General features: G+C 43.4%; 1 protein-coding gene and 1 long non-coding RNA gene across 4 annotated transcripts in view; one reads left to right on the forward strand and one right to left on the reverse strand.

The window, feature by feature from the left end:
- Window positions 1-9,621, reverse strand: part of LOC148641903 (uncharacterized) — a 21,176-nt gene extending 11,555 nt beyond the window's left edge. Inside the window, exon 1 of the mRNA XM_088617419.1 lies at window positions 9,402-9,621. The gene's annotated coding sequence lies outside the window, so the exon portion shown is untranslated. The remainder of the gene's footprint in view (window positions 1-9,401) is intronic.
- The window catches only part of LOC148641904 (uncharacterized), a 29,199-nt gene continuing 24,931 nt past the window's right edge, over window positions 8,202-12,469 (forward strand). For all 3 annotated transcript variants that reach the window (XR_015929670.1, XR_015929669.1, XR_015929671.1), the window contains exons 1-2: window positions 8,202-8,269; window positions 12,052-12,159. This is a non-coding gene — a long non-coding RNA (uncharacterized LOC148641904). The remainder of the gene's footprint in view (window positions 8,270-12,051; window positions 12,160-12,469) is intronic.

Raw genomic sequence — 12,469 nt, forward strand, 5'->3', positions numbered from 1 at the left:
GGCATACAGATGAAGCCACGTGTGCTTGCGTGTGAAACGTAAATTTTCATCTCGGCACTTTAAAGAATTATTGCAAAATGCCAAGCGCTGTTATACTATGTAAACTTAAAACGTAAAAAACCCTGTTTGCATTTGCCTCCTTTTAAACAAAGACGGCGAATATTTAAAAAGCAGTCCGGTGTTATTTTACAAACGCTGCGTACTGGTGTGTACTGATTACGGAGGGGAGCGCTGCCTCCTGTCGCCGACCATGGGGTGTGAACAGGAGGAGAGCTCGGGGTGTCCCCTTGAAAAGGAGCAAGGTCAGGGGGTAACAGCACATCCAGGATCCGGGAGGGAAGCGGACAGCTACATAGCCCCCGAGGAACGCGTGAGAGTCCAGGCGACGGCTGTTTGCCTGGCTGTGCGGTGAGACTGGAGCGGTGAGACACCGGTCGCAGGGAAAGGCCTCTGTTCCTGCCTCTGTCGTCTCCGGGCTCTCTTGTGCCGGCGGTCCGTGTGCCCGAAGGGTCTCGGGGCTGCCCCCTGTCGAGAGCCCTGGCAGGGGGGGAGGGGGGTCTGCCTTCGGTCTGCTGGCCGGGCTCTGCCCATGCCTGTGGCTCACCTGAGGAGTCCCAGGGGTCTTCCACCAGGGCTGCCACTGCTGCCGTCATCACGGTTACCGCTTGTAATGTGACAGGCTCGCCGCCGGCTTCTGTTCGGCGTCCCAGGCGGCGCTAAGGGCTGCGCCTCGGGCCCCCTAGCAGACGAGCGGGCGCTGGGTGGGGGTCTAGCTGGGCCTGGGGGTCCCAGAGGAAATCCAACCCCAGGACACACGTTGCCTGGATGGGGGGGAGATCCAGATCGGTCCCTTAAAATGCTGGTTCCCTGCTTCCTCTATCACAGGAGTCCACCTGGGCGTGGGGGGTCTCTTCTCCTGTTGGTCTACCAAAACTCAGATTGGTGGGTAGCTGTGGGCATCTACGAGTAGGAAGTCGGGGAGTAGGAACATAGTCTTTGACCGGGTGTTCACTAACGCCTGGCAGGGCTCTCCTTCAGCTCTAACCCGAAGGTGATGGTAAAGTTCGGAATGCACCGTGGACGAGAGTACTCCTCTCACACTCTCTGGTCACTAACGTGACCTCGCCCGAGTGGTGCGCAGGCCTTGACGTCTGCTCAGGGGTGGGAAGATGCAGTGCGCTCCTCCAGACTGCTTCCAGGTTCGCCGGGGCGGCAGGGCAGACGGGGTGAGGCGGTATGAGAAGTGGCGCGGAGTCGGCTATCCCTGAATGCCTTCCCAGGGGCCCGGTCCCATGTCGCGCCCTACTGTTTTCTCGGTGGCGTCCGTGCTGAAGTCCGCTGAAAAGGGCGGCTGGGAGATCCCGCCGGCTGAAACCACTGCGGGGAACAGGCCCCACACCCAGATCGGTGGAGGACAGCGGCACAGACTAGACGGGAGGCAGCTTCACAGTGCAGAGGGATTAATGGCGCTTTTGATTACAGAAGTGTGCTGCTCGCCAGGGAGAGATAAGAAGGGAGGGGGGGAGCACAGCCTCCTGTAGCTCATCATGCGTGCAAAGAGGAAGACAGCTGGGGGCGCCCCCTCCTGAAGGGTGCAGGAAGTGAAGCTGCCAGGGTGCAAGGTCAGGAGTTAACGGCACAGTCCAAGATCTGTGGTGGGGGCGGACCACAACATTTATAATAATAACTCAGTATTACACAATTAAATTCTTCTAATAAGAGAACATAGCAAGGCGGGTGAAAAGTTTCAGATTATATGATTAAAGGCATTGATCTGATCCTAGCAACGTCTGTTGTGCTAACAGGAGGTCTATGAACACGAATGGGAAATAACGGTGGCTGTAAGCAGTTTTCCACAGAGCACAGCCCAGAAATGCACCAACGCCGGTGAAATACAGTCAGGTGGTACCTCAGGCCTTTCAGTCCATCCTCCATCATTCATCCCATACGATCCAGCGAAAGCAAAATGTTTTCACACGTGGATTTCCCAATTCTGATAAAAAAAACTACAACTTCGGCTCAGCTGTGCTAGTAAAGAAGCTTATTCCCCTGGGTGTCTGTGTGTACAAGAGGCTGTCCTAAGGAATCTGCATTTAATTCAGCAGGAGTGATGTTCTTTTTGCCCAGGAAACCAGCCAAGGCAAGATAAGAATGAAGTGTTTGTCTTTGGCAGCAGTAAAAAAGGAGAGGCGAGTGTGAGGTAAATGACTTTGCATGTTTTCAAACCTCGCCACCATTACTGAGGCTCAGTATGAGTTCAAAGAAATCTGAAATGCTGACGATAAGGGGTCTTAAAACAAAAATATGAATAAGCATTTGGCAAACGCAGCCAGGTTTTGCCTTAACTGAGGCTTAGTGGCAGTGGGCAGCCATGTCTTGTTCAGTAACTCTGTATCCAGTATAGAAAGAAAGTCTAGTATCATGATTCTAAGTGTCTACGACTAAAGCCCACATATCAGTCCTGCAGTCCTTTCAGTTTCTTGTATACCTTTTTTAATTTGCTAGTCCTTGAAATGACAGCAGTTTCTAATGAATGATTACGAAGGTATAACAAGAAATAGACCTGGGATGAAAAAAAATGTGGTTTAAAGTTTTTGAATCTTCCATTCTTGTAACTGAACAAAATAAAACAATCCGGATGCTGTCTGGAATTTCTGGCTTTCTGAACAAAGTAAGGGAGCGCAGTGGTCAGTTTAACTGCCTCATAGCGCTGGGGCCCTGGTTTTAATTTCTGGGGTGCTATCTTTATGGAGTTTGCATGTTCTCCCTGGCTCTCCCTGTGTTCATGTGGGTGTCCTCTGGGTGCTCCAGTTTCCCACAACAGCCCAAAGACATACTGGTAGGTTAATTGGCTTCTGGTAAGACAGGCCCTGGTGTGAGTGTGAGTGTATGGACTGGTGTTCCATCCAGGTTGTATCCTGTCTTGCGCCCGTTGCTTGCTGGGATAGGCTTCAGCTAGTTAGACAATGCATTGATGAATGACTAGAATGTGAATTCAGGACAGTTTACAGTCACAATCGTTATTTAAATTGAATTGCTTGATAGCTTGTTTATACTGGGGTGTGGTGTGATTTTAATCTAAGTTAATAGGTTCCATGGTCCCTTTGCAGATGGGCAGCATTCCAACAGTTTGTCAGTTTAAGTCTAGGTTTCCTGGGTTAATTTCCACCAAATAAAATATTTTAAAGATAATTTGATTCCAAGCCAAACTTCAAACTGGAGAGTGGCAGCAACACTCCAAAGCACACAACTACCAGCAATTGTTTTCAAACAGAATATGCAGACATTCCAACACCATGAAGCAACAATACCACTGGAATCCATAATGGACTGTGGGCACAATGCCAAACTCCCTGATACCACCATCGACCCACAAGATCTGCATGATATATTTTTCTGTTGACAGAAGCCGCTAGTGAGGGTGGACAGCACTGGAGAGTTTTCTGCTTCACAGTTGTGAATATGTCTGTTTGCCTAGTGACTTCTGTAAAGAACCCAATGGCTCCTTTTTTGTCTTGGTTTTGCATGGGTGTCCCTTACCTGACAGAATATTAGGCCTCCCACAGCTCTTTGTTGTCTTATTTCTATATTCAGCCACTTAAGTCAATTGGGAACAAATTACAGTTCAATTACAATGGCAGCCTGGAGACCTTTTCCTACTGCAGGGTATTTACTGGAGCTGTTTTGAGTCTTTGTCAAGGGCATATGAAAGCAGTCTCACCCACAACTGTCCAGTCCAGAATTTAATGCCTAAATTGAGTAACAATTTCAAGGATTTCTAGTTGAGGAAGAACTGCCTTTTCTAAATCCGTGTTGACTATCTGATTGAATCCTGCTGCCAACTAGATGATCCTTTGATTAAGTTCTAATTATTGTTTCCCTAAGCTGACATGTAATAATGTCAGACATGCAGGCTTATAATTACTTCAGTTTTATCACCCTTTTTACAGATTGGTGCTACAGTTTTTCAGGCAATAGATATTGTCCCTGACCTGACTGACTTTTGGAAAATTTTTAACACTCTGTGAATAACATATTTTCCTTTCTTACATATAATTAGCAGAATACCAACAGACCCTGGAGATTTCCTTTAAATGCTTGTAATAGCTGCAACATCTCTTATGTGCTAATACTAATACAGAACTTCCCTCCTTTCCTGGCCCGAGACATGATGTTATCTTCTTCCTCAATAAATATCTAATTGAATCAGTGAATTAATACTTCAGCTGTTTCTCTTTCATTATATTAACTTTTCCCATAATTTTTCTGATTATCAGTATTTCACATTTATCATTCTGTGGCTGTTGCATTACAAAAAAAAAAGTTTTTGCCACTGTTGCAATATTATTTTTTTCTCGAATGAAATTTCCAATATAATGTTTTACCTATATGTGCAGTTCATTATGTCCCATTCTGTAACTGTTTTTTAATTAGATTATTACCGTATATAGTTCTTTTTATGCTTGTTTTTCTTTATCTTCTTTATCTATTCTTTTTCTCTTAAAAAACACTTTGATTTGCACATAGGATTAATCAGTTTTGTGTTTAAAGTAGAATATACTGTTGCTATCCATTTGGTACTATATCTGTGTATCAGTATAATACAGATCAATGTTATATCCCAATCTATTTTCACAAAATGACTCATTTCCTTCTAGTCTGTGTCTCTGAAATTAAAAAAAACGTTTGCTGTGGACATCTCAGGTTTCAAAATATATTGTACTTCAAAGTGTACAATTATTCTCACATTTCCCTAATGCCTCTCATGTTTTCTAGTTAGTAGCTAGTTCAGTACAGGCAGTGGTGTTCGGACAAACTTGGTAACAATATGGCTGATAGCTATGCTGGCCATTTCATTTTCAGCTTCTGATGTTTCGGAGGGTTTTCCCCTGTTAATCGGATGGCACTCTCCCATCGTAATCAGTTCTTTTTTTAAACATTTCCTGATTTGCTATGAATTTGAATTGAATTACAACTTTATTGTAGTGGATATGTGATTTTGATGGGCTGCAGAATACTCTTAACAAATGGCAGTTTTAAGATTTTTAAAGTTTAGTCTATATGTTCAGTGAGACTCGATACATTCAAATTCAGTTCCTCTTCCATCCTTCCTGTCTCTCTGGAACGCTCTGTATCTGCTAATGTTTTATTATCACCATCACTCTCTGTTAATAATAGTAATAATTGCTTTCAGTTATATAGCGCTTTTCTGGACACTCCACTCAAAGTGCTTTACAGGTAATGGGGATCCCCTCCACCACCACCAGTGTGCAGCCCCACCTGGATGATGTGACGCAGTCAGAGTGCACCAGTACACTCCCCACACACCAGGTCTCAGCAGGGAGGAAAGCAGAGTGAAGAAGCCAGTTCATAGATAGGGATTATTTGGAGGCCATGATTGGTAAAGGCCAATGGGAAATTTGTCCAGGGCACCACTAGGTAACACCCCTAGTCTTTTTGAGAAACACCCTGGATTTTTAATGAACACAGAGAGTCAGGGCCTCAGTTTTACGTCTTATCTGAAAGACAATGCTTTTTTATGGTAAAGTGGGCACTAGGAACACTATACTGTGGCATTAGAACCCACACAGACCTCAGGGTGAGCGCCCCCTACTGGTCCCACTAACACCTCTTCCTGCATCAACCTTAATTTTTCCCAGGAGGTCTCCTGACCAGGTTCACACCTGCTGAGCTCCAGTGGGCTGCCAGCTGTGATGATATAGCTGCTGTTAAACTTGTTTCTGTAATTCCAATCACATTCTAGTTATAGGTGAATGAAGTAGCTTCTATTTCTTGCATTTTGTTGTATATCTTTCTTGGTCTTTATAAGGTTTGTTATTCTCTTGAAATCTCTTTTTGCAACTTTTTTTTGGATTCCCTACCTTTTCATTATAATTTAAATGCCTTTGAATTTTTCTGAACAACCTTGTAAAGCATGTTCATCCTACACAGTATGTTTCAACGGCCTTTGCTATAACAATTCTTTCTTTCACCATGTTCTCAGCCTTGTGCTGTGTTGATAGATCAATATTTACATTCCTCCCTCTGTATGTGGTGCTGACATGATCCCAGAGAAAACCACTGTTCTAGTCTGGCTCTTTAGTTTGCTTCGATGGTTATTGGACAATGTTAGGTTGTGACTGATGTCATACAGTGATATATACTGATGGAAAAAAGAAACGCAATATTTTCTGGAATGAGAATACTATGGTTATAGCTTAGGTACTCTCACAAAAATTTGTGAATTTGTTTTAAGCCCTCTGACCAGCAATACAACTTGTGCAGTGAGGCATTGCAACTTGCCAATCACACGAAAACTTGTTAGGTGCACTTTTACCCAATGAAGTCCAGGTGGAACAATGCAAATTCAAAGCTCAGGTCACTGCAAGAAAAAGGCCACACTTAGTCAGTTTCCTGTGCATTTCATAATGCATCAAATGTCACCAGAAGCAAGAGAGAGGGCCATTGGCATGCTGCAGGCAGGCATGTCATGTGCCAGCGTTGCCAGACACTATGGAGTAAGCCGCTCCACTGTGTCCCAACTGGAGAGAAGGTTTCAGCAGACCGGCAGGACAGATGACCGTCCAAGATCCGTCGCCCTCGAATGACCACACCAGAGCAGGACAAACACATCAGACTGGTCAGTCTTGAGAGATCGTTTCAGATCTGCCACCCGTAATGCTGCTGAAACTGCTGGCAGACACAATGCCCACATCAGTGACAGGACAGTGAGGCTCCATGCTGCTGGCGTTAGAGCATGGCAACCTGTCAGAGGCCTTCTGTTTACACCTCCTAGACGTCACACCCGACTGGCTTGGGCCAGACAGAGGCTGCGATGGACTCGTCAGCAGTGGCATCAGGTCCTCATCACGGATGAGTCACTCTTCAGCCTGTTCCACGCAGATGGGAGGGCCAGAGCGTGGAGGAGGAGGTGTTGCATTTCTTTTTTCCATCGGTATATCTATGCAAAGACTGCTTGCTTCATTTCTGAAAAAAAAGTCACTGTTGGTCCTTTGAAACCTTGTGTTCCTGCTGAGTCATTTGATGAACTGCGCCCCGATCAGAGTGATTATAGTGGGAAAACAGGCAGTGAAATTCAATCTGAAAGGCAAGGTCATCACCTCCAACAGAAGGCTTTTTCCAGCTTGAATATACAGTATGTAATAAGTTCAATAGTTAATCTATGCTGTACAGTAGTCATTATGTCCACTGCTTAAGACCACTGAAGAACCTGAACTTTATTGCCATATTTAACTGGTACATGTACTGGTACAATGGAATTCTTACTTACAGAAAGTCTGTTGATTGTTAAAAAAGTGTAAAAACACAAAGTGCAGACAGTGCATCAAGACAATATACAAACAAACAGTAGACAATGTACAAGTTAGCAAGTAAACAGTTTGAATGTAAACAATGACTGGAGATGTGGAATAAATAAGAAATCATAATGAGGTAGATGGTGTAGGTGTGGTCTGAGGGGCATGGCCAAATGTGTTAGCCAATCACAGTGCTTGTGGTTAGAAGCTATTGAGGAATCTGGTGGTAAGTGTCTGTATGCTCTTGTATCTCTTGCCTGAGGGCAATGGGGTGAAGAGCTCATGCCCGGGGTGGTGACTGTCCTCTGTGATGGCCAGAATTCTACCACATCAGTGGTCCTCTTAGAGCTGTTTAATCTCGGTGAGACCACAGCCGATGATCTTCTGGGCCATATTGACCATTCTCTGCAGTGCCTTCCTCTCTCGAGAAGAGGTGTTGTCATACCACAGGGTGATCCCATTGGTGAGGATGCTCTCGATGGTGCAGTGGTAGTTCACCAACTCAGGTACTGGCATCCCCCATCGCTTGAGGCACCTCAGGAAATAAAGGCGCTGCTGAGCCTTCTTTAAGATAGAGTCCGTGTTCACAGTCCAGGTTAGATCATTAGAAATGTGAATTCCCAAAAACCCAAAGCTGGTGACTGTTTCCACTTCTGTTCTATCAATACTGAGTAGGCTGTGAGTGTATTGCCTGTGTCTCCAAAAGTCCACTTTTAGCTCTTTTGTTTTATTTACGTTCAAGTCCAGGTTATTGCTATGACACTACCTCAGTAGCTGTACGACTTCATTCCTGTAAGTGGACTCGTCATCATCGCTGATCAAGCCTATTATAGTGGTGTTATCCGCAAATTTAATGATGCGGTTGTTTCTGTGTCTTGCTTTGCAGTTGTGAGTGAATAGAGAGTACAACCTTGGACTCGAGACAGCAGTCTTGTGGGGTTCCAGTGCTCAGGGTGAGTGGTGTTGATGTTTTATTACCTATCTGCACCACCTTTGGTCTCTCGATAAGAAAGTCCAGCAGCCAGTTGCAGACAGAGTTGCACAGTCCTAGTCCCCTGAGTTTTGTCACCAGTTGGCTGGATATGATGGAATTGAATGCTGAACTGTAGTCCACAAACAGCATTCTCACATATGAATCCTTAGTGTCCAGGTGTTCCAAGGCTGTATGCAGAGCCAGAGAGACAGCATCATCCACTGATCTGTTGTTCTGGTAGGCAAACTACAAAGGGTCCAGGGACTCTGTTATGGAGGAGTTGATGTGTGACAACACCAGCTTCTCCAGGCATTTCATCACCACAGATGTTAATGCTACAGGGCGGTAATCATTCAGGCACGTTACTTTAGCCTTTTTGGGGAGTAGAACAATAGTGGGTTGTCTGTAAACACTGTGGTCAGCTGGGCTGCACATGTCCTAAGGACGTGGGGTGGTATCCCATCAGGCTCTGTACGTCCTGCTCTGAGAGTTTCAGAACAAACTCGCCCTGTACACTTGGGGTCTTCTCAGCAGTGTCTGTGTTCGAAGCATCAAAGCGGGTACAGAAATGGTTCAGCTTGTCGGAAAGAGTGAATTGCTGAAGAGACATATCACTAGGATATTTGTGCAGTGTATTTCCGACTAAATAAACAAGAATTGTGGCAATAATGTAATTTGACTAACTTTTCTAAAATGAGCCATTAAAGCATTACACATTTTTCCCACATCCTGTCAGCTTATAAACTTATCAGCCTATTAAAGCATTCGCTATGTGCAAAAGCAAAACCACAGCTTCTAATACGTATAGTTTTCACATGAGAATGCATTTTTCACGTAGCTTCTCAATACAATTGCTATTTTGGAAACAAAGTACCAATTATAACAATTATTTTTCTGCAGTCTCTTATCTCTGTTATTGGGGGGGGAATTAGGCTTCGGCGGCCTATATTTGAATAACAGCCTCTGGGATACCTGATTGTGACTCCAGCTTAGATCCTCTCAAGGCTCAGCTCGACTACAGTGAGCAACAGAACACAGCACTGGGAATTAAGTAACTCTTAAACACTAAAATGAATTTGAGTAGCAGCAGATAAAAAATAAAAAACAATTACCAGCAACAGAAGCAGCAGCCTCTCTTCCTGCAGAATCTGGTTCTCAGCCTGGGTCCAGGATGACTCCTTTGGTGTCTGATTTCAATTCCAATTAATTTCTGAATTAATGTGAGTAATTTCGAGATTTGAGCTGCGTGTTTGATTAGCACTTTGTTTAGCACTTTTTTCTGCACTCAGTCCTTAGTTTCAGAAATACCTAGATGCAGCTGTCTTTTGCCCAGGAAATTTAGCAAACAGAACTTTGATCATTCTCACTCCAATGTGCTTATGAATGGTTGCTGCCTTCTGTCCTTGTAATAGGTGACCAATTAATGATGTACTGAGAGAGCTGGGAGCAACCCTGTATCTAAACTACAAGACCTAAGTAGTATATTTTAGAATAATTAAAAAGCAATTAAGGGTTACAAATTAAGTTATACAAAAAATCCATGTTACTGCTAATTGTGTTTTCCCTTTTTTAAATTATTAATCTAGGATTGGCTACTGACTTTAATTCCACACATAGGTGCTATTTTCTCTTAAATTTCTTCTGTGTCCCTCTGAATTAGTGAAAGACATGTGAAGGCTGTGTGATGTACACTCTCTCAATTTGTAGAGGAATTTTGCCCTGCAGTAGAAAAATACCTGAGATTTGAATAGTAGTAACACAATATGGTTCCAAATTGCAAAAAATGCATCCCATAAGAGTCTTGTTGGATTTCTTTTCCAGCACATACTACTACTACTACTAGGTCTCCACTATCTGGTCTTCTTCTAATCACCTGATGTGAAAATAGTTCAGGCGCCATTCTCCATGGGAGCAGATGACAAAGGCAGGGAAAAGGCAGCTGTCACCAGACCTTCTGGGATCCAGCTACAGTGGAGCAGAGGTTGTGGAGATAAGGCTCAACAGCTATTGCTGCTGCCAGCCTTACTCTACAGCTGCTGGGAAGAGAGCCAAGAGTGTAACCTGGGAGAATGATGACCACGACAATGCTGTGAACCTGGAGATCAGAGGAGGTCTCTGTTGAATGTCAGGCTGAGGAGTGCGATCGTAACAGCAGCCTGTGTGGGACGAGTCCAGGACGTTCCTTCTCTGAAACGTCACTGTTCTTGGTTGGAAATGCACACTTGTCCCAGAAATATTTGCCCTGCCTAGTCTTTAGTAACGGTAAAAACCAGATTTTGTCAGAAGCACAGCATAAAACTTAAGAACCTTTTTATAACTTATGACATGCATATCGTGTATAAAATCAACAGTACATGCTATGCATGTCATACAGTATGTTTATGAAATATTTGCAGCCCAATTGTATTCCATTTCTCAATTAGGATCTGTTGGCTAGACCAGTGGCTCTCTGTCCTAGTCCTAGTCCTGAAGGCCCGGTGTCTGCTGGTCTTTGTTCCTGCTGGTGCTTTAATCACCAGTGTTAACTGGTGACTCTACCTGGTGACTTTTACTGCTCTCAGTCCTTAGTTTAAAAACTACTGTAAACACATTATTTCCAAAAGCTATCAGCACCGTGAATGTTAAGACGAAGAAAAAGATTTTGCTTCCTTTTTTCGGACTAATTAGCTCTTAATGGGTGACCAGTTAAAGATGAACAGACGTGGGTGTGAATGACACTGTATCAGACAACTACCATGGTGAGTCAATGTTATTTCTGAGCTTGTACACATGAATAAAGCCCTGAAACTCTTGAATTAAAACAATGTTCATACCAATGACAAATCTCATTTTGGTTTGTTAGGAGTTGAAACCAAATTTTAATGAACTCCTCATATAGAACCTTGTACTAAGTTATTGTTACAATACGTCCATATTTTCTCAAAGAAAATAAGGATTTTTCTCTTGTTCATTTTCTCCGTGGGTTTTGGAAGTGAAATGGCTCTTGGGATGATGTGAGTATTGCTCATTCGAGAGAGACTGTGTGTTGATTATATTTGTGGATTGGTCTAGTTCACTTACTCTATTCAAGTTCTCTTTCTGTACACAAGGACGATTTTCCTCGGCTCTCACCCCTGGCTCAGCCACAGAGCTCATTTCAGCTAATGTCTTCTCTTATCCTGTACTGTGCACAGTAGCTTTTCTTCAAGAGATCATTTTGCTTTCCCGAAACACAATGCAAAAACAGTACAAAGTACAAACTCACCACAGTACTAAAAACAAAACTATACTTTTCAATGTGTTAGAGAAGTACGGGAAGCTGTGTGTTCGGTATAAAGACCTGGTACTCATGTCTCTGTGGCAAAAAAAAGATATTGTTATATATATAAATGTTACATATAACACATTCTATAGCATGAATATGACAGTTAAGTAGATACTGGTAAAGATATCCCTCTTCCTCCCTGTCAATGTAGTTTATAATTATTCAGATATAGTAACTCTAAACTAAATGACCTTGTGGTTAAGAACTGCAGTAAAAATCAGTACACACAGAGGTACTCCAGGGTTTAACAAATTCCATTATGCTAAATTCTTATTTATCAGTCCAACAAATACTGTATATCTGTGAAACATAGCAGTACATGTGTATGCATGTATATATGCTGAGTAACAATGAAATGATTGGTGCTGTTTCGATTTCTCCAAGATGGGCTGTCAGGTCAGAGTGATAACCGTTTTGGTCTTAAATTTGACTAGACACAACATTTTTCTTTTTGCCAGACTCCCTGTAGTATCTTGGCAGACCGCATGTTGGGAACTGCTGGGATAGACCACCGAGATCAAGCCCAGATGTGTCTGGGGGCAAACTCTTGTCTGAAATGGTCTGAAGTAAGTGTCATGACCCACAGCTGTCCACGTTTAAGCATGTCATTTGTGGCCTCTGCAATTTTCTGAGGTGGTAATCAATTGATCTTGGCACATTGAAAACTCTTGAAACATATGAAACTGAGGAGACGGCCAATATGCAAAGAAACCACTAACCAATAGATTTGGATGTTTTTGCATCTCTTATCAAGGGGAAATGGTTAACTGAAAAGTTTTAAGGAAAGACAGCTGATCAAAGTCTATTAGATTATACTCATGACGCATCCAAATTCAGTTCCTGTGTCTGAATGACCTTTTAGGAAATGTTGTGCTA

The sequence above is a fragment of the Lepisosteus platostomus genome, chromosome 23 (genome assembly GCF_059453375.1).
Source record: "Lepisosteus platostomus isolate fLepPlt1 chromosome 23, fLepPlt1.hap1, whole genome shotgun sequence".
Lineage (NCBI taxonomy): Eukaryota > Metazoa > Chordata > Actinopteri > Semionotiformes > Lepisosteidae > Lepisosteus > Lepisosteus platostomus.